At 32.6% G+C, this 25,366-nt stretch overlaps 1 long non-coding RNA gene across 1 annotated transcript; it reads right to left on the bottom strand.

The window, feature by feature from the left end:
* Positions 1–19,908: 19,908 nt before the first annotated feature.
* LOC107896592 (uncharacterized) lies at positions 19,909–24,098 on the bottom strand. The gene is made up of 3 exons (XR_001683786.2): positions 23,889–24,098; positions 23,468–23,642; positions 19,909–23,350 (listed from the first exon to the last, which is right to left on the bottom strand). It is a non-coding gene; the product is annotated as an uncharacterized lncRNA (long non-coding RNA).
* Between the last annotated feature and the right edge of the window lie 1,268 nt (positions 24,099–25,366).

Here is a 25,366-nt window from a genome sequence, read left to right as displayed (position 1 = left end):
TCTTCATTTTTCTTCTTCTTCTTCTTTCTTTCTTTTTTTTTTGTTATTTCCTAAGTAATAATTTTTCTCTCTTTTTCCTTTTTGAGAAAAAAAAATATATCTAATGCTAATTTCACGTCTCTATTTTATAAAAACTGATAAATTAATCTTTCTATTTTAATTTATTAGGATTTGATATTAATACTTTACAAAAATTAAATGTTAGTTTCAAGTAATCGATTAAAGATAATGTTAATAATATTTCTTAATTTGATCAATTTTTAAGTTTTCATAAAATATGATGATCAAATTTTGATAAAATTAATGTAGATTATAATTTTTTAATAAAATTTGGAATTAGATAAAAATTTAATTGTATCTTTAAAAGATTAAATTTGTTAAAATAATCGTTTTTTTTTCCTTTGGAGTACCATTTGTGAAACAAATTTGGTTCACATCTACAAGAAATGTGGAGGTATGGTCGGGGTTAGGTGAAAGCCACGTTAGAGGTTGGCTTGACTTGAATATTTAGTTAAAAATACTACTGACAATAAATTTTCAAATGGAATGCGATAAATAGCCCTCCTGCTCACTTTATTTATCACCTTGCCATATATATATTTTTAATTATAAATTGTAAACAATAATTAAAATTTTAGGAATTTTGGTCACTTTATTTTTTTTAATTTGATTAGCCCGAAAATAAAATTGTAAACTATATCGTTAAATGATAACGAAAATAAGTAAATAACAAATATATATTTTTCATTTTTAAGTCCGTTGTCACCTTTAGACATAAATTCTATGTTTAACTATATAAAACTTTTCATTCTATATTTATTTTTATTTAAGTCTTATGGATATATTTCAATTTATCTGACAATTCATGTTTAGTATAAATACTTTAAAAAATGTTTATAGTTACTTTTAAAAGTTATGAATTTATTTAACGTCGGGTCACTAATAAATTTAAAATAGTTATATTATATATTCTTGTCAGAGATTTATGCTTTTATTTTTATATATTAAAAGCAAATTTTATAGTAATATTCCATATTTTCTAATTTCATTATTCAACTTATTTAAAGTGCCATGAGTAGAATTAAAAGCTTAAAATCATTTTTGATTTTGAATAGGTAAGTGCTGAATTAGAAAATTTGAAGTGAACATCGGACTAAAGCTGAATTTCATTGCAGTCAGAGGTTGACTGTATCCACATGAAACTTAGTCTAAGGTATTTGTCATTCTCTTCTTTTTTATTATTATATTATGCATGGTAATATATTATATGCCACAATTCAAAAAAGGTGGCATTTAGATTCTAAATGGTCAAATAACATTTAAGAAATATTAAAAAAAAATTAAAAATATGTTAGTTCAATAAAACTTTTAATAAAAATTTGAAAATGTTTGTATTCAATTTTTTACGACTTTAGAAAACTTTAAAATGATTAAATGTATTTTAACTTATATACATTGCATCTCACGAGATAAAAAATTAGTTTAAAAAATATAAAAAAAAATTAAAATATGTTTCAAGTTTTTTCAATTAATACTTTAAAAGTTCAATAAAAGTTTTAATAAAAAAAATTGTGTATTGAATTTTTTAAAAATTTTATTTAAAAAATTATAAAATGATTAAATGCATTTTAATTTATATACATAACATGCATCTCACGGGACAAAAAAACCAGTTTAAGAAATATAAAAAAGTTAAAAATATGATTAAGTTTTTGTATTTTTTATATATTTGAAATTTAGTCATTTTTACTTTTAATTATAGGAATTTAGGCTATTTGCAATCCGAGTTTAAAATAAAAGTCCAATCACTAACCACATTCAAATTCTTGTATTAAATTCAGGTTTATTACATTTTTTTTACATAGTTATCGAGTGAGTGTCTTTTTTTTTTCTTTTTTTTTGGAGATGTTATACCAGTGAATTCATTAGAATAATTTTAGAGAAGTAAAAATACTAAATTATTGGAAATAAAAGGAAATGTGCTAGATTTTAAATGTACCAAAAGTTTAGGGACTTGAACATATTTTAACCGAACATAACTTAATTAAAGATTAAGTGAGCATACAAATAGTTAATTAATAGAATATTCATAGGTGGCGGCTGTCGATGGGATATTATATATATATAATATATATAAAGCTGTAGTTTTCAATAATATTTTTGAAGTTGAAGAAAAAATGCAACCTGATGGGATATAATATATATATATAGCTGATTTTGTCATCCTTTTAAGGCTGCTAAAACCTTATTCTTTGAATAAAATTCTACATATAACACCAAAAAGAAGAGGAAAAATATATTATGAACTGTGAAAAGAAAATCAAAATAAATGACAGTAAGTTTGTCTGATAATGAAGAATTTGGCATAGGGAAAAGAGAGAAATGTGCTTCTTCTTCTTTTTTAGTTAATCAAGATAAATGAAAGGAAAAGATATTAAAACTTAATTAAATGTTTGATTGATATTTTTTTATTTTTATGTTTTGTAAACAAAAAAAAATTATATTAAATTTAGATTTGATAATTCTTATGAATTACTTACATTATTTTGATGTTATTTTATTTAAGCTATTATATATTCATAATAATATGCATTCGTGTATTCAGGGGAAAAGTTAGGACAAAGGCCTTGCCCCATGAATTAAATAAAAATTGCTCTTTTGTCTTTTATTCATAATTTAATTTAAGCCATTTCACTGCATTTTTAGTTTCTCTTAAAAATTAATAATTTAATTTAAGCGTTTTTTTTAATATAAATTATTTAACTTCAACCCCAATTTTTATAATTTTATCTCATTTCCAACACAATTCTCAACTACACGAGCATATATATTCCTATTATTTTTTTAGTATCTTATTATGGATTATGCTATAATTAATTTTTTTGGCCTCCAAAAATATGAAATTATTTAAATTATGTCGGGGGTTCTTAATCCACCCATCTTTTATTTTATTCCCAACATATAATTCCCCTTAGTCGAAGAATTAAAATATATATATAAAAAAATATCACGTCATATTAGATAATTTTCTACTAATTTCTGTCAAAGTTGTTCTGCCAAATTATAGGATGAATACCGAAATTCAACAGGTGCATGTTACGCTAACAAAGTTTATTATGGTTTCACTTGGTTGACTTGAAAACTTTTATGACTGCCATCACGTCAAATTCACAATTATTATAAATATTTTGTAATTATTTATTACCTATAACTGAAATCATAATTACTAGTATAATTCCAAATCTCTTTATAATTTTTTCTTAAATTTTTAAGTTAAAATACGTTAGGGCAAATTTAACCCCTATAATTTTATTTTTAGGAATTTAATCTTTTCACTTTCTAAATTTCAAAATTTAAGTCAAAATCTTAATACTATTAGAATTATTTTGTTAAATTCAAATTTATTATAAAGTCATTTCTTTTAGTTATATTACTATAAAGTGAGTTTTTTTTTCAAAATTTCACATCAATAAATTCAACAATAACAATTTAATAGTGTTAAAAATCGTACCTGAATTTTGTAATTTAAAAAGTAAAATAACTAAATTCTTAGAAATAAAAATACAAAAACTAAATTCCAAATTTGTGAAAATAGAGGGGCATATGGCATATTTTAACCAAAATTTTATAGATGATAAATGACGTGAACAAAAGTAATTAATATCAATAATAAATTTTGAATAACTTCTTTCAAGCATACCTTTTTTATTACTTGTAAGGCATATACATGTATATATTAACATTAATCTCTAAGGGGTATTATTATATCTACTCTTTTTTATACAGTGTCTAAAATTACCTATAGTCTCTCTCTAACCTTTAAAAAAAAGATAATGCACTTTAGTGCACTCAAACCTACATCCTCCTATATTGGCAACAATATTGATGCCAATCGAGCAAGACTCAATCAACTATTATTATTATTTTCAGTAAAGATTAGTTTGCTATCTCTTATTCACTTCCAATAAATATAACACTTATACTAATTAAATTAAATTAAAAAAATCTTTTTTTAAATATCAATGGGCATGTGTCAAAATATCAATCCCACTTATAAAATTTAAAATTTTCACTACTTGTGTAACAAATAATTACCTTTTTATTAAATAAAAAATAATTGTGTTTGGTATAGACTGTTTTAGATCAAATTATGGTTATGACCTCTACAATGTTTAAATTTATAATTTAGTATCTATTCTTTAATTTTATATAATTTGGTTCCTCTACATAATATCATTAATTAGTTGAAATAGTTGATCCCCTTAATTATTTTGATCAAAATGTTGAGGTCAATTATTTTCTTAAAATACCAGTTTCCTCAACTTCATACATACATATATATATAATGTTAGAAAGGTGTTTTTGAGAGAAATTCACATCATCATTTTAATCTGTATAGCTAAGAATGTAAATTATTTGGACTGAAGAATTTCATTATAAAAGTAGATAATCAAATTATGTCATATTAAAATATAAAGATTAAATCTCAAATGTGAGTATAACAAAGAGATTGAAACTACAATTTTATCATTATCTTACAATGATTATAAAAAAAAATGAGTCATGTTATTAGTTAGTTCAAATAATTAACACACTTAATATTTTTAGTACTTGATGTAATTTTTTTTTAATAACACTTATTCCAATTCATCATGCTAGATAAATTTTCTAATTGAATAGTATTTTTTTTAAAAAAAAAGATTGAAAATTTTAACTAGAATAATTAAATATGTTAATTATTTGGACTACCTAATATCATTGTAAAAGTAGAGAACCAAATTATGTCAAATAAAAAAAATTACATCTTAAATTTGAGTTTAATATAGGGACCAAACTAGAATTTTACAATTGAAAAATCAAACAAAAGTGGACATAGAAATATAAAGAGTAAATTTTAAATTCGAGTTTAAAAGAGGGATCAAAACTAAAATTTTACCATTATAATTGAAATGAAAAAAAATAAAAATATAAAATATAAAAATTAAATCTTAAATTCGAGTTTAATAGTGAGGCCAAAACATAAATTTTACCGTTATATTTGAAATTGAAAAAAAAAACCGACGAGTGTCACGAGGAAGGATAGATAAGAAATTATTTTACATTTACGTAAAGATAATTAAATTAAATTAAAAAATAAATAAAAACTAATAATTATTAAATAAATTCAAAAAAATATAATAAAATGGTAACAATAGGCTTTTAAAAGAATGCCGTCCATTTTTGGGTTGTTTTATTTTTATTGTTTTCCAAACGAGAGAAGTCAGTGAGTAAATGTTGACGCTGGCTAGACAAAAAAATGACGGCTAAATTTTTTTTAAAAATGAATTATTCCACACTTTAATCATTTTTTTTAATATTCTGCTCATATTTGAACATATTATTTAATTATGGATTGAAATACAACTTTATTTCAAGCTTAGACAGAGACTTATTTGGACATAATAGAAATTTATTTATTTTAATAACAATATGCAATAATTGAAATGGAAACAGAAATGCATCATTTGGTGCACGTGGTGCATTGGGATGTGACGATGGTACTGACTTGCTTTTATTTGTACATTCTTTTTTCTTATTTGGACTTAAAGCGACCGATTAACATACATTTTAAAGATAAAAAAAAAATAGCAGCATTGGTTATCTCTTTGACAAAATTAATGTTGTTTATATACAAATAGCTTTTGGTGTAACAACCGGCTGGAGCTCCGTAACTAACTTACATCGAGACATTGGGCCTAACCGTAATGCTTCTGATTGGTCGATTTGCAGAGTGATAATCATTTTTTTTTAACCGTTCAAGTAAAATTACCATTACAAGTCCATTTTTTAACCACTTTCGAGATAACTCCACTTTTTAACTATAATCATAATCAAATTATTATGATGTACTATCGTGATTAAAATCAAAATAAATTTAAAATGTTATTTTTTGATTTTTAATTAATTTTTCCTCAGTGTAAAGAAAAAAAAAGAAGTTGCAAAGTTTTTAATTACTGACATGTCAATAAACACTCTATTTTGATAAATAAAAATCAAAGTAGGTTATTTTAAAAATAAAGATTTATGAGAAGGAAAAAACTGGAAAAATATTCCCCAATTTATTATCTAAATATAAATAACAAATCCAAGTCAACAGAAATGGTTGGTCAGTCCAAACTTTGCACATATTGGATTAAGTTAGCTAATGTCACAATTCAAAAAGCCTAGCCTACCAAACTGTAATAAAACTAATACATTTATTTGTTTTTTAAATAAGTTATCTTTTTGTTTGGTTTCTTTAGATTTAAGCCATAATGATTTTTTTAGTCCTCAAGCTTTATAAAATAAGTTAGTTTAGTCTTCCATTTAATTTTTTTATCTCTTTTATTCATTTAATTTCTATTATTTGTTAAATCACTCAAAAATAGGTGGAAAAGTTAACGTTTGTTAATAAATTTTTAAAAATTAAAAATATTATTTTTATAATTGTTATACTTTTTTAAATAATTTTCATTATTTATATTTTTAAAAATTTAAAAATTAATTAATTGTTGACATGCTCATCCATATGTATTCCATGTCAACAAAGTATTTTTTCATTTATTTTAAGGTGATTTGACAAATGACGAAAATTTAAGGGCTAAAAATAGTGATTATTTAAATGAAAGGATAAAATGATTTTTTTATAAAGCTAGAGGGTCAAATAAATCATTATGACTAGCTTTAATAATAAAAAATGGCAATCCAACTTGATAAATATGTTAAATATGTTAAGAAAAAAAATAAAAATATCAAATTATGAATAGGTTCCTAAACTTTAAAATATTTTAATTATATCCTTAGATTCGTTGTTGTTAAAAATAAAAGTTAAAAGTAAAGTAAAGTGAGTGTGAAGGATAAAACTTCTAAAACAACTTAGAAAACCTCAAAACTAATATTTTTAAAATATTTTAACTTATAGCACTTGAGATATGACATCTAATTTAGTTGTTAGATCAATGATTTTAGTAACGAAAGAACCTTAATGATATAACATCTATTGTTTAGGGATGTAATTGAATATTTTAAAGTTTAAGGACTAATTTAAAATGAAAGTCATAGTTTAAAGATGTTTAGTGCAAGTAACTCTATACATTTTTTATCAAAAAATTAACTCTATACATGAAATCTTTTAATTCGATTTTTGCATACTATTAACATTGTTATCAATGTTAGCACTAATTTGCCAATGAGGCTTTGGTTTAATTGGCAAAAGCGGAGGCTCTGGGTCTTAATTACCCAAGTTTGAGACCCATCATTCGTAATTATATACATAGGTCTTGAAATCCATCATATGCAGCTATCATATGTGAGTTTAGGCCAATTTATTAACTTTAATTTGAATTATACTAGTTTTTAATTTGATTATGTTATAATGATTTGATTCTACTTAATAGTTACTCATACATGAATTTTAATTATACTTGTAATACTTTAAAAGAATGTTATCACTAATTTATATTTACAAATTGCATGCATACATATATTCCCTTTCTCAAATTTTTCATGATAAAAAAAATAAAACAAGTAATTGAAGATTTTAAATAAATCTATTTTACAGCCCTCACAGCTGACTATAACAACGTGGAACTTCAGGAGTTGCGTATTCTATAATTTGATTTGTCTGCTTATTCAAACAAAGCTGTGAAGAATTTGGTGAGGATACCGAAAACGGCATCAAATTAAAACTCTCTTCGCCCTTTTCCTACTTTCTTTTATTTTAACCATGTAGGATCACTTTAAAAACTTAAGATAATTCCTTGGTCATAAAAGAGATGCGGGCTTTTCTTTATTCTAATACCAGCATCATCAAAGCTAAAATCGAATTTCATGCACGATAATTAATGCCAATTCTTCACTTATATTATGGACACTGTTCATTTAATTTTAACTATCATACCTTATTATTTTTCAATTTTGAACATCAAATAAGAAATTGATAAAAGTTTATTACTCATGTTAATAAATTATTTATTTACAAATATCAGCAATTGCATTTCATTAATACTATGAAACCCTTCTTGGATCGAAAGCAAGTATACATTAATTAAGGTAAGATGGATCCATATTGTTTGATGGAACTATCACTTGAAAGTCGGTTTCTGAAAATAATTTCCTAATACTTGTTCCTTCCATCCACTAACTACATTTGGAGATTCTGTAATTACACTTGAGATGATATTGTTTTCCTCTTGGATAGCATTCGTTTGCCTCTTTCGAATTGCATTGAATTACTCGCTCGCGTCATTCAACTATTTGAAAACGTTAGACTTAAAAATTATGATTGTAAAGATAATATCACCGTCAACCACAACTTCTTGTCAGTTATGTTTTTTTTTTCTTTTTCATGTTAAAAGTATTTGGATAAAATTTTTCGATGATGCTCGCTAAGAAATTAAATTAAAAGTGAAATAAAAAGAAATTAACCAAAACAAAAAGAAACTAAGAACATAACAGGTGGGAAGAGCCTATAAAATAATTTCTCTATTTTTTATCAATTAAATTATAGAGAGAATCTAAATTTTTAGAAATTTTAAAAGTTGAGAGTGCTCTCTCTTAGTGTCCCAGAGAAACAGTGATTACTTTGGTTGGGTAGGAGCGGGGTGTTGACTTTTTTTAGAGAATGGGGAGGGATGAGATCTCCCTTCTGGAAGAACTTGTTCAGTTGACTGTAAAGAGTTCGCTGGTTGTTCCGAGCGAAAGTCCAACGTTAGTATGCTCTGTATGGACGAGGAAATCCTACAATCCAGATAGTTTTCGTGCACAGCTTAAGAGTATTTGGAAGACGAGGAAGAAGTTTGAGATACAAGTGGCAGGGCAAAATTTATTTTTGATTTCGTTTGAAATCGAGGATGACTTGGAGATGATCCTAAAGGGTCGGCCTTGGCTATTTCGAAGGCAGCTTGTTATTTTTGATCAATTGGTAAATCCTATAGAATAAAGTAAGATCTGGCTTGTTCTCTCTCCGTTTTGGATCAAGATTGGTCCATGTCCGCCAGAATGTGATAAAAAAGATTTAATGCAGGCAATTTTTGTCAACTTTCGGATGGGTGACCAAATCAAAAGTCAAAGGGGATTTTTTCAGCTAAGAGTTTAGTTGGATGTACAGAAACCGTTATGAAGAAGGATTTTTATCTCGGCTGATAATCAAGAGAAACTTTGCGTTTCTTTTAAGTATGAGAATTTGCAAAAAAAAATTGCTTTGGGTGTGGACGAATAAGTCATGGTGTTAAGGAGTGTAATGGAATCCCAACTGATGAAAGGGATAAGCTGGAAGATGAACTCCCTTATTCATTGGCGCTTAAAGCCGAATCAAGTTTGTTGGAGAAAGAAAGTTTGAAATCTAATTTTTCTACTAAGAAATCAGTGAAGCAGTGCTCCTATATAGGTGATGTTGTTGTATTCAATGGGGTGTATGGAAAGTTTAGTGAGGATGGTACATCCAATTAGGTTTTGACGGTGGATCATTAATCGGAGGAGAAGTAAATCAGAAAAGTTTTCGGCAGAATTAAAAACTATTGATTCAGTGCACATTTTTAGGGATTATGGGGATTCTAGACTCCCACCAATTAAGGATGTTGATTTGAAGTAAATGGATCATGATGGCTTAATTACAGATGATGAGCAGATTAATTTGGTAACAAAAGGGGTAGTCAAAGTGGGTTTGTTAGCCCAATGGAGGGTAAATCTCAAAAGCCCAAAAAGAGTAGCTGGACGAGAACAACAATAGGCGTTATGGTAGACCAAAGTAAGTTGGAAAGCGTGATGGCAAAAAGAAAATCGATTTGGTTGGGGCCGATGAGTTTGAGAATTCAACTTTTTGTGAGAAAAGAAATAAAAAGGCAAAACTCAAAGTTAAGGTCCTCTATAGTCTAGTATCTAAAGACTTAGTGATGGCAACTCTAAAGCGATTTTTTGCTCTTCTTCACCAAGGATCAGCAGCTGCCAAAAGGTAAGTCAACCGGGCGCAATGAAAATCATATGTTAGAATATTTATGGTTTGAGGAGTCTATGGGCCATTCGACTACTTTGGCATATGTTGAAGTTGTATAATCCCCGAATGGTTTTTTTACGGAGATGAAAATTGATGGAAAACGCATGGAAAAGGTTAGGAGAAGGCGTGACTTTATGAGTGGGATTAAGTAGAGGTGGAGAGATCTCGATGTGGGCTTTGTTTGGTGTGGAAAGGATGTTACTGCTTGTAACGCCCTATTTTTCGGGAATTCTGTGAATGTTGACAAAATTTCATGCTTTAATTTTGTCATTTGTGAGTGAAATTATGAAATAGGACCTATGTGAAAATGTTTGAAAATGCTATAGGCTAAATTGAAGTGGCCAAATAAATAGGAGTGCAAAATAGGAGGATTTGCATGACAAACCTCCCATTTTACATGAAGTGGCCAGCCATCATGTTGTTGTAGACAAAATGTGCACTTGATATCCATAATTTATGGTACAAATTGATACAAATTGATAATGGGTTAGGTAAATGTTCCATGATAATGGGTTAGGTAAATATTCCATGATAATGGGTTAGGTAAATGTTCCATGATTGGAATTTCATGTCTTTTGTATTAAAGAATTAAATGGATGAAATATGAAATTCTATTAAAAGAAAAGGGGTGAAAAGAACAAAGTTTTGTCCATCTTTGTTCATCATAGCCTAAAGTTAGAGAAGAGAAAAGAGAGGAGAAAGCTCTTGAATGTTCGGTCACTTGGGGAAGAAAATTGAAGGTAAGTTCATGGTAGTTTGCTTCTATCTTGATGTTCATGAGTTCTTCTTGATTCTACCTTAACTCTTGAAGCATATTTTGGTTTTTGGTTGTGTTGTGAGCATTTGGTCATGAATTAAAATGAAGGAAATGGTTGTTGTTTCATGTTCTTTAGGTGAAAAATGGAAGATATGTGAAGTTGAGCCAAACAAATGAGCATGCATGTGCTTAGATGCTAAGGGGAAAAATCGGCTAATATGTTGTGCTTTAAAATGATGAAATGGAGATTATACTTAAGTAAAATCATAGATATGTGATGATTGATTGGTGATATACATGTTTAAAAAAAAACATGCATGCAAGTTATGTGTGAAAGAGTGACTTGATAATAAATCTGATTGGGACAACAGCAGTAACGTGACTTTGGAAAATCACCATAAATTGTGGGAGATGAGTTAGAAGCTGCATAAATTATGTAATTAAAGCTTAATGAGTCTAGTTTCAAATGGAATAAACGAGAACATATTTTGAATTCTGTACAATGAGAAATTTGATTCGTAATGAAGAGTGGTCAGATTAGTCAAACAGTGAAACATGAGAAACTTTGAGAAAAATATGGTATTGATTGGCCAAACCAAAAATTCTGAAAATTTTATGGATATAAGATATATGATTCTATTTTCAGGGAAAATTAACGTCACTTGATTTGGAGTTTCGTAGCTCCAGTTATAAATGATTTAATTACTGTTGCTTAGGAAGACAGCTTGCAGTGAAATTATGATTATGTGGTAAACATTGACAAAAATTTGTTAATGAGTTGCTTATTGATTTCTTATAAGCTTACTATGATCTGTAGGTGTGGTTGGCCGAATATTGTAAGGGGTTAATACGTAGTTTGTATTTCAATAGTTAGATTAACGTGTTAGTAATCCAATTGTAGGCGGTTCGTGTGTGGATCTCGTCAACATATCGTCGCGAACAGGTGTGTAACTAACACCCTCTTTCTTAGTCTATATCGACAAAAGTCGAAAAGCTGAAATGTCGAAAATCGGTATTTTGTAGATTTACGAGTGTGCGAATGCTCGTGAGGTAAATCGATTAATGTTTTTGATAAACTGCAAAATTTGGATTGCAAAGTGCATGATTTCTGTGCCCTCGATATTTTTGGGCTTAATGTGCCAAAATTGGAATGTTGGGCCAACGGGCCCAATTCGGTAAGAACACTCGGTACGTGATTCTGTTAGTACGTGAAAAGTAGGAATATGTATGAAAAACCCTAAAATAGATAAATTACTGATATACCTTTAAAAGTGAAAAATTTACAGTTTTACCCCTAAGAGATAAATTACCGAAATACCCCTAGGGTTAAATTGACCTAAATGCATGTTTGATTGTTGTTATTTACTGTATGCCATGTTGTTATTATCTGATGCATGGGATTGGGATATTGACGGAGGAAGTACTAAAAGTGGCTTGTCCACGTACTGGAGGCTTTGCCTCAATTTACTGTTAACTGAGCAGCAAGGCTGCAACTGTGGAGTGTTGGGCTGGGTGGGTTGAGCTATTCCCCACATGGAGTGTAGGGCTGGTACGGGTGGAGTGTAGTGGTTGGTGGGTTGAGTAGTCTCCCCAAATGGGCTTCCATATGTTATTGATGTTGCATGTATTTTGAAATGAGCCTATGGGCCATATTGTTATCTGAATAAGGGGCTAAGGCCCAGTTTATTGTAATTTGAAAAGGGCTCTGGTCCAGTACCACTGTTACCTGAATGGGCTTAGGCCCAATAGGCTTGAGCTGACTTTGGCTTTGAATGGGTTTTCCTTACACACTGAGTTTCCCCAAACTCACCCCTTTTATTTTCATCCACGCAGGTAATCCCCAACCATAGTGGGCTTGGAGCTGTGAGGGAATTCGGAGTGGCCACCCGTTCTGAAAGTTTGATTTTCTTCTGGTGAACTGGACATCTTTTTTTTTACGTTTGAAGTTTTGGGTTTTTAAATGTAATAAGGCCGCTTAATTATTTTTGATGGTGTTAATATGTGTTACTAAGATAAGTATTATTTATTTTAACTGTTGAAGTTGGAAAGCTTTAGGGCGCGTTTTCAAAAACAATTGATTTCAAAATACCACGATGACAAGCAAAGCTTCCGCAATGAAAGTATTTTCCAAAATTAATCACTTTTCCTAAAAAAGACTTAATCAAATCGATTTCCTAGAAATATACATAACGTTAAGGTGTGGCAATGGCGGTGTGCATGTCTAGGATTGGATTTGAAGAGAGCTTACTACTTAAGCAGTCCGATGGAGTCACCTCCTCTTTTCCGGTTTCCTACCTGGTGCACAGCTTCCATCCACTTTAACCTTTAATGAATTAATCTTTTGAACATCAAGTACGATTTTCTGGACTTAGAATGGAATTTTTTTACGTTTTTGATATGGCATGCCGGATCCGGCCATAACTTCTGGGCCGGGTTTGGGGTGCTACATTTAGTGGTATCAGAGCCTAGGTTGCAACAACTCAGCTGTGGAATGGTTTTACAAAAATAAAGATTTTCGAAAGCAAAAATTTTAGAAAAAATGCAAAAAACTCGATTTTCAAAATTTAGATCTTTAGAAAGTGGCATTCCGAATCTCCGGCTCAAGTCTGTAAGTATTCTAAATTTTTCTGAATATTTTTTTGAATTATCTGTCTGTACTGGAACCCTATTAGAATACTCTAGATAGGATGATACTGAAACTATAGGAAAATCTGATAAGAGACTGAAACTGTAGCTAGACTTCGATTCTGCAAAAACAAACTCTGAACTACTGTCTGATTCATAAAACATCTGTAATAAACACTGGAATATTAATTAATGCATAAAAATTTATAATTAAGATAATACGATATGAGTACAAGAGGCCGTGGACGGAGCCGAGAAAGTGCTCGAGTGAGATCTTAGTTTTCGAGACATATGCCGGTGGTGGATGCACCGGTAACACCGGCAACAGAAGTAAAGTCTCATGACCGCGGTGCCGAGGATGATGCCTTGTCACAGGCAATGTTTCGTGTTCTGGAAAGGGTTGCCGGGCAAGTACGGGCAAGTACGGGCAATAGAGTTTGAGGATCTATTTCTGAACGACTTCGGGCTAACGGAGCGGAGATCTTTAGGGGCGTGTCTAGTATAGCCCCGAATGTGGCGGAATATTGGTTGAAGGCCATAGAACGGATTATGGACAACTTGGACTGCTCTGAGGAGATTGTGAGTGGGGAATCTGTACTAAGTCCTTTAGGTCACTCGGTTAGGGTAGACAAACTGTATAGAGATGTACCCTTAGAAACTCAAGGTAGGATTTTCCCTGGAGATCTGATGGAGTTACCGTTCGGAGAGTTTGATCTCATTTTGGGGATGGAGTGGCTTGTTAAGCATAAGGCGACCCTGGATTGTGCTGCTAAACGAATGGTGTTAAGGACCACAAAGGATGAGGAGGTTATGGTGATAGGCGAGCGAAGAGATTATTTGTTCAATGTGGTGTCAGTATTAAGAGCCGAGAAGTGGATTCAGAAAGGTTGTGAGGCCTATTTGGCATTTGTAGGTCAGTCGGAAGAGGAGGGACTGACAGTGGATAAGGTTAGGACCGTAAAGGAGTTCCAAGATATTTTTCCAGAGAAGCTTCCAGGATTGCCTCCGAACCGAGAAGTTGAGTTTGGAATAGATTTGTTGCCTGAAACGGCGCTTGTGTCCATCGCACCGTATAGGATGGCACCGAAGGAGTTAATGGAGTTAAAGGCTCAAATTCAAGAGTTGTTGGATAGGGGCTTCATTAGGCCAAGCGTGTCTCCATGGGGAGCACCGGTGCTATTTATGAAAAAGAAGGATGGTACGATGCAGATGTGCATTGATTATCACCAGTTGAACAAACTAACGATTAAGAATAAGTATCCACTACCAAGGATTGATGATCTGTTCGATCAGCTTAGAGAAGCTTCTGTATTTTCCAAGATCGATTTTCGATCTGGATATCATCAGTTAATGGTGAAGGAGGCAGATATCCATAAGACAGCATTCAGGACTCGGCATGGTCATTACGAGTTTCTAGTTATGCCATTTGGACTGACGAACGCTCCTGCAGCGTTTATAGATCTGATGAATCGTGTGTTCCAACCATTTTTAAATCAGTTTGTAGTCGTCTTTATTGACGATATCCTGGTATATTCTGAAACTGAAGCGAAACATGATGAGCATCTCCGTATAATGCTGCGAGTGTTAAGGGAAAAGAAATTTTTTGCGAAGTTCAGCAAGTGTGAATTTTGGTTGAGGGAGGTAACCTTCTTAGGACATGTGGTCTCTGCGAATGGATTAAGGTGGACCCTCGAAAGATTAAAGCAATTTTGGAGTGGAAGGCACCTAGGACGGTGTCGAAAATTCGAAGTTTCCTAGGGTTGGCAGGATACTATAGAAGGTTTGTGGAAGGTTTTTCTGTGATGGCAGCTCCTCTGACAAAACTCATAAGGAAAGGAGTACCGTTTGTATGGACTGAGAAGCAGCAGGAAACTTTTAAGAAGTTGAAGAAAGTTCTGACTGAAGCACCTGTGTTGATTCAGCCGAAGTCTGGGAAGGATTTTAGTGTGTACAGTGACGCATCACACGTGGGTTTGGGCTGCGTGTTAATGCAAGAGGGTAAGGTGGTTGCATATGCATCACGACAACTTAAGCCTCATGAGGGGAACTATCCGACTCATGATTTAGAGTTGGCAGCAGTGATATTTGCACTTAAGATTTGGAGACATTACTTGTACGGAGATAGGTGTATTATATACACTGACCATAAGAGTCTTAAGTATTTGTTGACTCAGAAGGAGCTGAACCTTAGGCAAAGGAAATGGATTGAGTTACTTAAGGATTATTACTGTTCGATTGAGTATCACCCAGGCAAGGCTAATATGGTAGCCGATGCTCTAAGTCGTAGAGCTGTATCTGATCTAAGAGCAATGTTTGCTCGTCTGAGTCTGTATGATGATGGAAGTCTGTTGGCTGAGTTGCAAGTGAGGCCAACCTGGGTGGATCAGATTAAGAAAAAGTAGTTGAACGATGAGTCTTTGGTCGCTCGTTTCCAACAAGTTAAGGAAGGGGAAACTTCTGAGTTTGGGTTAAATGGCGAAGGAGTTCTGTGTTTCCGAGGAAGAATTTATGTTCCATATTGAAGGAAGCTTATGGAGGACTTTGTGCCATGCATCCTGGAGGGAACAAGTTGTATCACAACTTACGAGAATTGTACTGGTGGCCTGGACTTAAACGAGTAGTAATGGAGTTTGTAGGGAAATGTCTGACATGCCAGTAAGTGAAAGCTGAGCATCAATTACCTTTTGGATTGTTGCAGCCAATGAAGATACCATTTTGGAAGTGGGAGAGGGTAACCATGGACTTTGTGAGTGGGCTGCCCTTGACACCATCGAAGAAAGACTCGGTGTGGGTGATTGTGGATAGGTTGACCAAATCGGCCCATTTTATACCTGTTCATACTGACTTTTCACTTCAAAAGTTAGCCAAGTTGTATGTGGCGGAGATTATGCGACTTCATGGAGTCCTAGTTTCAATTATTTCTGATCGGGATCCCATATTTACATCTCAGTTTTGGAAAAAATTGCATGAGGCATTGGGGACGCAATTGAAATTTTAGTACGGTATTCCATCCCCAAACTGATGGTCAATCGGAAAAGGTTATTCAGATTCTGGAGGACATGTTAAGGGGATGTGTGATTGATTTTCGAGGTAGTTGGGAGGATTACTTGCCGTTGGCAGAATTTGCATACAATAACAGCTACCAAGCAAGTATTCAGATGGCTCCTTATGAGGCACTTTATGAGCGGAGATGTCGTACGCATACGTGTTGGACAGAGTTGGGTGAACGACAAGTGCTTGGACCGGAGTTGGTGGCAGATATTGAAAGTAAGGTTAAGTTGATAAGAGATCGATTAAAGGAGGCATCTGATAGACAGAAGTCGTATGCGGACCTAAAGCGCAAAGAGATAGAGTTTGCGGTTGGGGATATGGTTTTCTTAAAGGTTTTACCTTGGAAAAAGATCTTGAGATTCGGTAAGAAAGGCAAATTGAGTCCGCGGTTTATAGGGCCTTATCGGGTTCTTAGGCGGGTAGGGCCAGTAGCGTATCAGTTAGAGTTACCACCAGAGTTAGACAGAATCCATGACGTCTTTCATGTGTCTATGTTAAGACGATATCGATCGGATCCCTCACATGTTGTGCAAGTGGAGGAGATTGAAGTAAGGACTAATTTGACCTTTGAGGAAGAACCCATACAAATTTTAGATCGAGAGGTTAAAGTTCTAAGAAGGAAGTCGGTTCCGTTGGTAAAAGTACTGTGGCGTAATCATGGAAGGGAAGAAGCTACTTGGGAATTAGAAGAGACTATGCGTCAACAATACCTTCAACTATTTGGATCAGGTAAATTTCGAGGCCGAAATTTCTTTAAGGGGGTAGAGTTGTAACGCCCCAGTTTTCGGGAATTCTGTGAATGTTGGCAAAATTTCATACTTTAATTTTGTCATTTGTGAGTGAAATTATGAAATAGGACCTATGTGAAAATGTTTGAAAATGCTATAGGCTAAATTGAAGTGGCCAAATAAATAGGAGTGCAAAATAAGAGGATTTGCATGACAAACCTCCCATTTTACATGAAGTGGCCAGCCATCATGTTGTTGTAGACAAAATGTGCACTTGATATCCATAATTTATGGTACAAATTGATACAAATTGATAATGGGTTAGGTAAATGTTCCATGATAATGGGTTAGGTAAATGTTCTATGATAATGGGTTAGGTAAATGTTCCATGATTGGAATTTCATGTCTTTTGTATTAAAGAATTAAATGGATGAAATATGAAATTTTATTAAAAGAAAAAGGGGTGAAAAGAACAAAGTTTTGTCCATCTTTATTCATCATAGCCTAAAGTTAGAGAAGAGAAAGGAGAGGAGAAAGCTCTTGAATGTTCGGTCACTTGGGGAAAAAAATTGAAGGTAAGTTCATGGTAGTTTGCTTCTATCTTGATGTTCATGAGTTCTTCTTGATTCTACCTTAACTCTTGAAGCATATTTTGGTTTTTGGTTGTGTTGTGAGCATTTGGTCATGAATTAAAATGAAGGAAATGGTTGTTGTTTCATGTTCTTTAGATGAAAAATGGAAGATATGTGAAGTTGAGCCAAACAAATGAGCATGCATGTGCTTAGATGCTAAGGGGAAAAATCGGCTAATATGTTGTGCTTTAAAATGATGAAATGGATATTATGCTTAAGTAAATTCATAGATATGTGATGATTGATTGGTGATATACATGTTTTAAAAAAAAACATGCATGCAAGTTATGTGTGAAAGAGTGATTTGGTAATAAATCTGATTGGGACAACAGCAGTAACGTGACTTTGGAAAATCACCATAAATTGTGGGAGATGAGTTAGAAGCTGCATAAATTATGTAATTAAAGCTTAATGAGTCTAGTTTCAAATGGAATAAACGAGAACATATTTTGAATTCTGTACAATGAGAAATTTGATTCGTAATAAAGAGTGGTCAGATTAGTCAAAGAGTGAAACATGCGAAACTTTGAGAAAAATCTGGTATTGATTGGCCAAACCAAAAATTCTGAAAATTTTATGGATATAAGATATATGAGTCTATTTTCAGGGAAAATTAACGGCACTTGATTTGGAGTTTCGTCGCTCCAGTTATAAATGATTTAGTGACTCTTGCTCAGGAAGACAGCTTGCAGTGAAATTATGATTATGTGGTAAACATTGACAAAAATTTGTTAATGAGTTGCTTATTGATTTCTTATAAGCTTACTATGATCTGTAAGTGTGGTTGGACGAATATTGTAAGGGGTTAATACGTAGTTTGTATTTGAATAGTTAGATTAACGTGTTAGTAATCCAATTGTAGGTGGTTCGTGTGTGGATCTCGTCAGCATATCGTCGCGAACAGGTGTGTAACTAACACCCTCTTTCTTAGTCTGGATCGGCAAAAGTCGAAAAGCTGAAATGCCGAAAACCGGTATTTTGTAGATTTACGAGTGTGCGAATGCTCGTGAGGTAAATCGATTAATATTTTTGGTAAACTGCAAAATTTGGATTGCAAAGTGCATCATTTCTGTGGTCTCGATATTTTTGGGCTGAATGGGTCAAAATTGGAATGATAGGCCAACGGACCCAATTCGGTAAGAACACTCGGTACGTGATTCTGTTAGTACGTGAAAAGTAGGAATATGTATGAAAAACCCTAAAATAGATAAATTACTGATATACCTTTAAAAGTGAAAAATTTACAATTTTACTCCTAGGAGATAAATTACCGAAATACCCCTAGGGTTAAATTGACCTAAATGCATGTTTGATTGTTATTATTTACTGTATGCCATGTTATTATCTGATGCATGGGATTGGGATATTGACGGAGGAAGTACTAAAAGTGGCTTGTCCACGTACTGGAGGCTTTGCCTCAATTTACTGTTAACTGAGCAGCAAGGCTACAACTGTGGAGTGTTGGGCTGGGTGGGTTGAGCTATTCCCCACATGGAGTGTAGGGCTGGTACGGGTGGAGTGTAGTGGTTGGTGGGTTGAGTAGTCTCCCCAAATGGGCTTCCATATGTTATTGATGTTGCATGTATTTTGAAATGGGCCTATGGGCCATATTGTTATCTGAATAAGGGGCTAAGGCCCAGTTTATTGTAATTTGAAAAGGGCTCTGGTCCAGTACCACTGTTACCTGAATGGGCTTAGGCCCAATAGGCTTGAGCTGACTTGGGCTTTGAATGGGTTTTCCTTACACACTGAGTTTCCCCAAACTCACCCTTTTTATTTTCATCCACGCAGGTAATCCCCAACCATAGTAGGCTTAGAGTTGTGAGGGAATTCGGAGTGACCACCCGTTCTGAAAGTTTGATTTTCTTCTGGTGAACTGGACATCCTTTTTTTTTTACGTTTGAAGTTTTGGGTTTTTAAATGTAATAAGGCCGCTTAATTATTTTTGATGGTGTTAATATGTGTTACTAAGATAAGTATTACTTATTTTAACTGTTGAAGTTGGAAAGCTTTAGGGCGCGTTTTCAAAAACAACAATTGATTTCAAAATACCACGATGACAAGCAAAGCTTCCGCAATGAAAGTATTTTCCAAAATTAATCACTTTTCCTAAAAAAGACTTAATCAAATCGGTTTGCTAGAAATATACATAATGTTAAGGTGTGGCAATGGCGGTGTGCATGTCTAGAATTGGATCTAAAGGGAGCTTGCTACTTAAGCAGTCCGATGGACTCACCTCCTCTTTTCCGGTTTCCTACCTGGTGCACAGCTTCCATCCACTTTAACCTATAATCATCTTTTAAAACACTAAGTAAATTTTTCTGGATCAAAAATATAAAATGTTTTGAATGCTTCAATGTGGCATGTCGGATCCGACCATAACGTCTGGACCGGTTTTGGGGTGCTACACTGCTAGTCTAAAAAAGATAGTGATGATAAAGAATGGAGATTCACTGGGTTTTATGAAGCACCTTTTGCAAGTAGTAGGAATGGTTCTTGGAATTTATTTCGGAGACTAGGGTAGAATCAAAATTTTCCTTGGTTGGTGTATAAAGACTTCAACAAAATCATGTATTCCTTTGAGAAGGCTGGAGGTATGCCAAGGGAGGAGAAAAGAATATAGGTTTTCCAATCTATCCTTAAAGAGTGTCAATTAATGGATGTGAGATATTTAGAAGTGTGGTTCACTTAGGAAAGAGGGAATTTGCCGAAGACAAACATAAGGGAGAGATTAGACAAGAGGGTCACAAATGATAAATGGTTGACTTTATTTCCAAATGCATGAATTCGTTATTTGCCACATTCCTTTTTAGATCACTGTCCGTTACTCATAAGCACAAATCACGATAGGGCTCTTTTGGGGGAATTGAAATTCAGGTTTGAAGGCTGGTGGATGATGGAAGAATCATTAGAAGAGGAAATTAAATAGGTGTGGGAGTCCTCCTCTAGGTTTATTTTTGATAAATTGGATAAATTGCGAAAGGGATTAAAGATATGGGCGAAATCAATTAAAGCTAGTTGGAATGGTTTGAAACGGGATCTTACAAAGAATTTGGAAAGCATGATAGAGTTGGATAGGGATGATGGCACATTGGCAGAGTTCATGGACACAAATATTTAGCTTAAGTTAGAGATTGATAAAGATGAGGTTTTTTGGAGCAGAGGCCACGTGCCAACTTGTTTCATTTGGGGGGAAAAATACAACTTTCTTTCATAAAATTGCTTCTACTTGCAGGCGTATGAATACTATTAGCAGGTTGGAGCGAAAGGAGGAAAGAGAGGTTTGCGATGAAAAAGAGATTGGGGAAATAACTGCTAGATATTTTCAAGTTGTGTTTTCGTCAAATGGGATAGGCTATCTATCACATATTTTGTCCATAATAGAGGCAAGTATTTCTCCCGATATCAATTCGACTATAACGACAAAGTACACAGTATATGAGGTCTATGTGGCGTTGAAGGAAATGGGTCCAACTAATGTGCTAGGGGTAAATGGTTTTCCAACTATGTTTTTCCAAAGGTACTGACACATTGTAGGGAGTGATGTTACTAAGTACAATTTGCGTATAATGAATGATGGTAATGATTTTGATTTGGCAAATATTACTAATATTGCGCTACTCCCTAAGCTTTAAATCCTACAAACCTAGTGAATTTCAGACTTATTAGCTTGTGCATAGTCATTTTTAAAATTGTACCTAAAGTAGTAGCTAATTGACTTCAGGGAGGTATTGATAAATACATTGATAATACCCAAAGTGCGTTTGTGCCTGGGCGACTAATATCTGATAATGTGCTACTAGCCTATGAGCTTTTGCATACCTTTTGTCAGAAGCGCACAGGGAAAACATTAATCTAAATATGAGGTTTTCTAAAGGAAGTGGTGTTATGAATGGGCTTTGCAAAAGAATGGGTAGATCTCATAATGAAGTGTATTTATTCGGTTTCTTACTCAGTGAATGTTAATGGTAATAGAGGAAGAATTTTTCATCTGATGAGAAGGCTTCAATAAGGTGACCTATTTAACCATTTTATTTGCCTCATTTGTAGTGAGGCTATCAGCATTGATGAGATTGACAATGAGGGAGGATTTTTTAAAAGAGCCAAGATTAGTAAGAGGGGTCTTTAAATATCACATTTGTTGTTCGCAGATAATTTGCATCCTTTTTGGTGAGGCGACTAATAGAGGAGCAACATTTTTGAAAGAAGTCTTAAAGGAATATGAGAGCTACTTAGGTCAGTGTGTGAATTTTAACAAGTTTATGGTCTTTTTTAGTTTTAACACATTTGATGAGAATAATGTGAGAATTTCAAGAATGTTGGGAATGTGTTTCTCCTTAAAACCGAAAAAGTAATTATGGTTACCAAATATGGTTGGGAGTAGGAACAATGCATCATTCTAGAATCTTAAAGATTAGGTCAAAATGCGGATTGAAGTGTGGAGTACGAGATTGTTGTCTCAGGGAGGTAAAGAGGTATTTATAAAATCTTTATTGCAGGCAATACCAATGTATGCTATGATGTGTTTTTACCAAAATCTTTTTGTGAGGAACTTGAAAGTATAATGGCCGGGTTTTGGAGGTAAAAAGGGTATGAAAGGAGGGGGATACATTGGTGCGAATGGAGGCATATGTGTCGTTTAGAAGAAGAAGAAGGGGGATGAGTTTCCGTAGCATGGGAAAATTCAATGTTGCTTTGTTGGCAAAAAAAGGATGGAGGCTCATTAATTACCTTAATTCGTTAATTGCCCATGCTCTTAAAGCGGAATAATTTCCTAATACCAATTTCATTAATGCGCGTTTAGGGAATATGCCATCTTATACATGGAAAAACATTTGGGCTGTAGGTGGCTTTTGATGCAAGGGGCTTTGTTGGAGGGTGGAGTCGGGTGAGGAAATTTCAATTAATGAGGACACTTGGATCTCAGGGGCTGATAATTACAGATTATCTCGCATTGTTCATAGCATGCAAAACTTTAAAGTTGTAGATCTAATAAATGTTGATACTAGAACATGGAAAAAGGAGTTAGTTGTCAATATCTTCTCGAAAGTGGACGCAATTAGGATCCTCTGTATTCCTCTAGCGACGAAGGCCCATAATGATTTGCTAGCATAGAGTGGTGGAACTCTCAAGAGAGTTTTCGGTACGTAGTGCCTATAAACTATTACCAAATTTTCCGGGGAATCCTAATGCTTATGCTTTACAAATCAGTTATAGAAATTTCTATAAACAACTATGGAGCCTAAACCTTCCTTCAAAACTTAAAATTACAATATGGAGGATTTTTGGAATTTTTTACCTATTCTAGTCAACATGCAGCATAGAAAACTAGTAAATAATGTGACTTGTCCTCAGTGTGGAAGAGGCGCAGAGACAACGGATCATTTATTTTGTGTTTGCCCTTTATCTACTGAAGTTTGGTCAGTTTTGAGTTTATCAAATATTCTTAATAGACCAGAGATGGATTTTGTATAGTGGCTTACCTGGGTATTTGGAGAATGCTTCATCCGTTAGAGGCGTTTGTTTTGTGGTGCACTTTGGGCATCTAGAGTGACAAAAATGAGAGAATACGTGAAAGAAAGGTCGGTATAGGATGAGATATTGCTCGATTTATTATTCACTACTGTATTGAGTTAGATGAAACAGACAAAAGGAAACTTACACAGGTACTTAAAGCGGTGAAATGGAGGCGTTTGAAACGACGCGTATGAAAGTCATAGCTTTAGGTCGATATCGAGTATTTTTGCAAGGAATGCTGAAGGAAAAGTGTTGTTTTCTTGCTCGGAGATCCATGATGGGATCTCTTTGTGTTTTTCCGCCGAAGCTTTTGCATGTATCTAGGCAGTTCAAACAGGTTTGGAAATGGGGTGGCCGGAGATGACAGTGGAAGGTGATTCATTAGCCAATATAAAGAAATGTCAATCTCAAGACCCATATAAATCACAGATAGAAGCGCATATACAAGACTTTAGCTGTTAAAAGATAGTTTTCAGAGTATCAATTTTAAACATACTTTGAGATTGGCTAATGGTTTAGCCCACATTTTAGCAATAGAGACTCTAAAAAGAAGTGAGACAGTTTACTTGATGGGGGGAGTCCCTGTGTACACGAAGCGAATGATGGCAACAAAGTGGACGCGAGAATCGAGCTGAGGCGTTTCGGTGCGATGAAGGAGAAAGGGGAGAGTGGGTAACTGTGCAAGTGAAATGATTTTGTTTAGATGAAACTCTCTGAGAAATGGAACCGTCAACAAGATGAAATGAATGCTGTTTGTTTGGGATGGGAGCCAATGAGTTTTTGATTGGGCAAGGTGTAGGTGGTAATGTTTCTAGATTTTTCTTATATTTGGACTTTTAGGATCCATTTTAGGCCTCTGTTTTTGGTCAAGTTTGTTAATGTTTGTTTACGATATTAGGTTTTGTTAGGTTTCTTTTTTTGGACTTTTGATCTGCTTTTTTGTTTTGGTTGATTAGAAATAATAAGCCTAGTCTTAATTTATTCATAAAATAAAAATAAAAATAAAAATAAACTAAGAACATAAAGACTTTATTTATTCACAAACTTTCACGAAGTGGTGTCTAATGAGTATCTTACCACCGCGAAAGGTTTTTTAAAGTTCAAAGTTCCTTTATTGAAGGGGAGTATTTCATAAACTATTTATATTTCATTATTTGAAATCAAAATAAAGAAAACTTATACGTAAAATTCACCATTAATTAATTTTTTTTATCGAAGTACTTAATTTTTTTAATAAAAAATTATATCTAAATTGTTGCATTGTGACATGATTTTGTCACTCTCAGACTTAGTTGTTGATTGATGTTGCAATTGAAAAGTTATTTTAGAACAACTGTTGTGAAAAAGTGTGATTGCTAATTTTAAGAGCTTTATATTATTGTCAAAAATTACAATGGGAAGTAAAAATGTATATTTTAAACATAATATTGAAAAATAAAAAATAAAATAATTTAAATAATATTTTAATATTTTAATATAATGATACATGAAATATAAATTTTAAATAAATTTTAAGTAATTATTATAAATTATTTGTAAAATTAATGATACATAAGATATTATAAAAAAATTAGTATAATGATAAATTATATTCAAATAATTTAACGTATTGATAACTGATATTTAAATAATTTAATTAATGTTACATAATGTTTAAATAATTTAATATAATGGTATATAAAATGTAAATTAATCTAAAATTTTAAATGTCTTTTAAATAGTTAATATGAATAAATATATTTTGATAATTTTACTTTACAACACAAATGTCAAAAGCACCTAAATCTTAGCTTTTTGCATTTGGGTGGAAACATGCTTTTTTTATTATTGAAGTTTTGACATAAAAAATCAAATGCTCTTCATTATTTTTAAGGTTGAAAAGTGTTTTTGAAACCTTAAACTCAACCAAGAATGAGACTTTAAACAATCCTCCAATTTTTGAATGAATGAGAACTTTGGCGAGCTAACGCCTAAGAATATGCCAAGTGTTATATTTTGTCACTCATCCTTTTTTTTTTTGTCAAGTTTCATTAAATATATTGCA

The sequence above is a fragment of the Gossypium hirsutum genome, chromosome A10, assembly GCF_007990345.1.
Source record: "Gossypium hirsutum isolate 1008001.06 chromosome A10, Gossypium_hirsutum_v2.1, whole genome shotgun sequence".
NCBI classification, from domain to species: domain Eukaryota; kingdom Viridiplantae; phylum Streptophyta; class Magnoliopsida; order Malvales; family Malvaceae; genus Gossypium; species Gossypium hirsutum.
The sequence above is the reverse complement of the archived record's forward strand: the minus strand, read 5'-3'. Positions and strand labels throughout refer to the sequence as shown.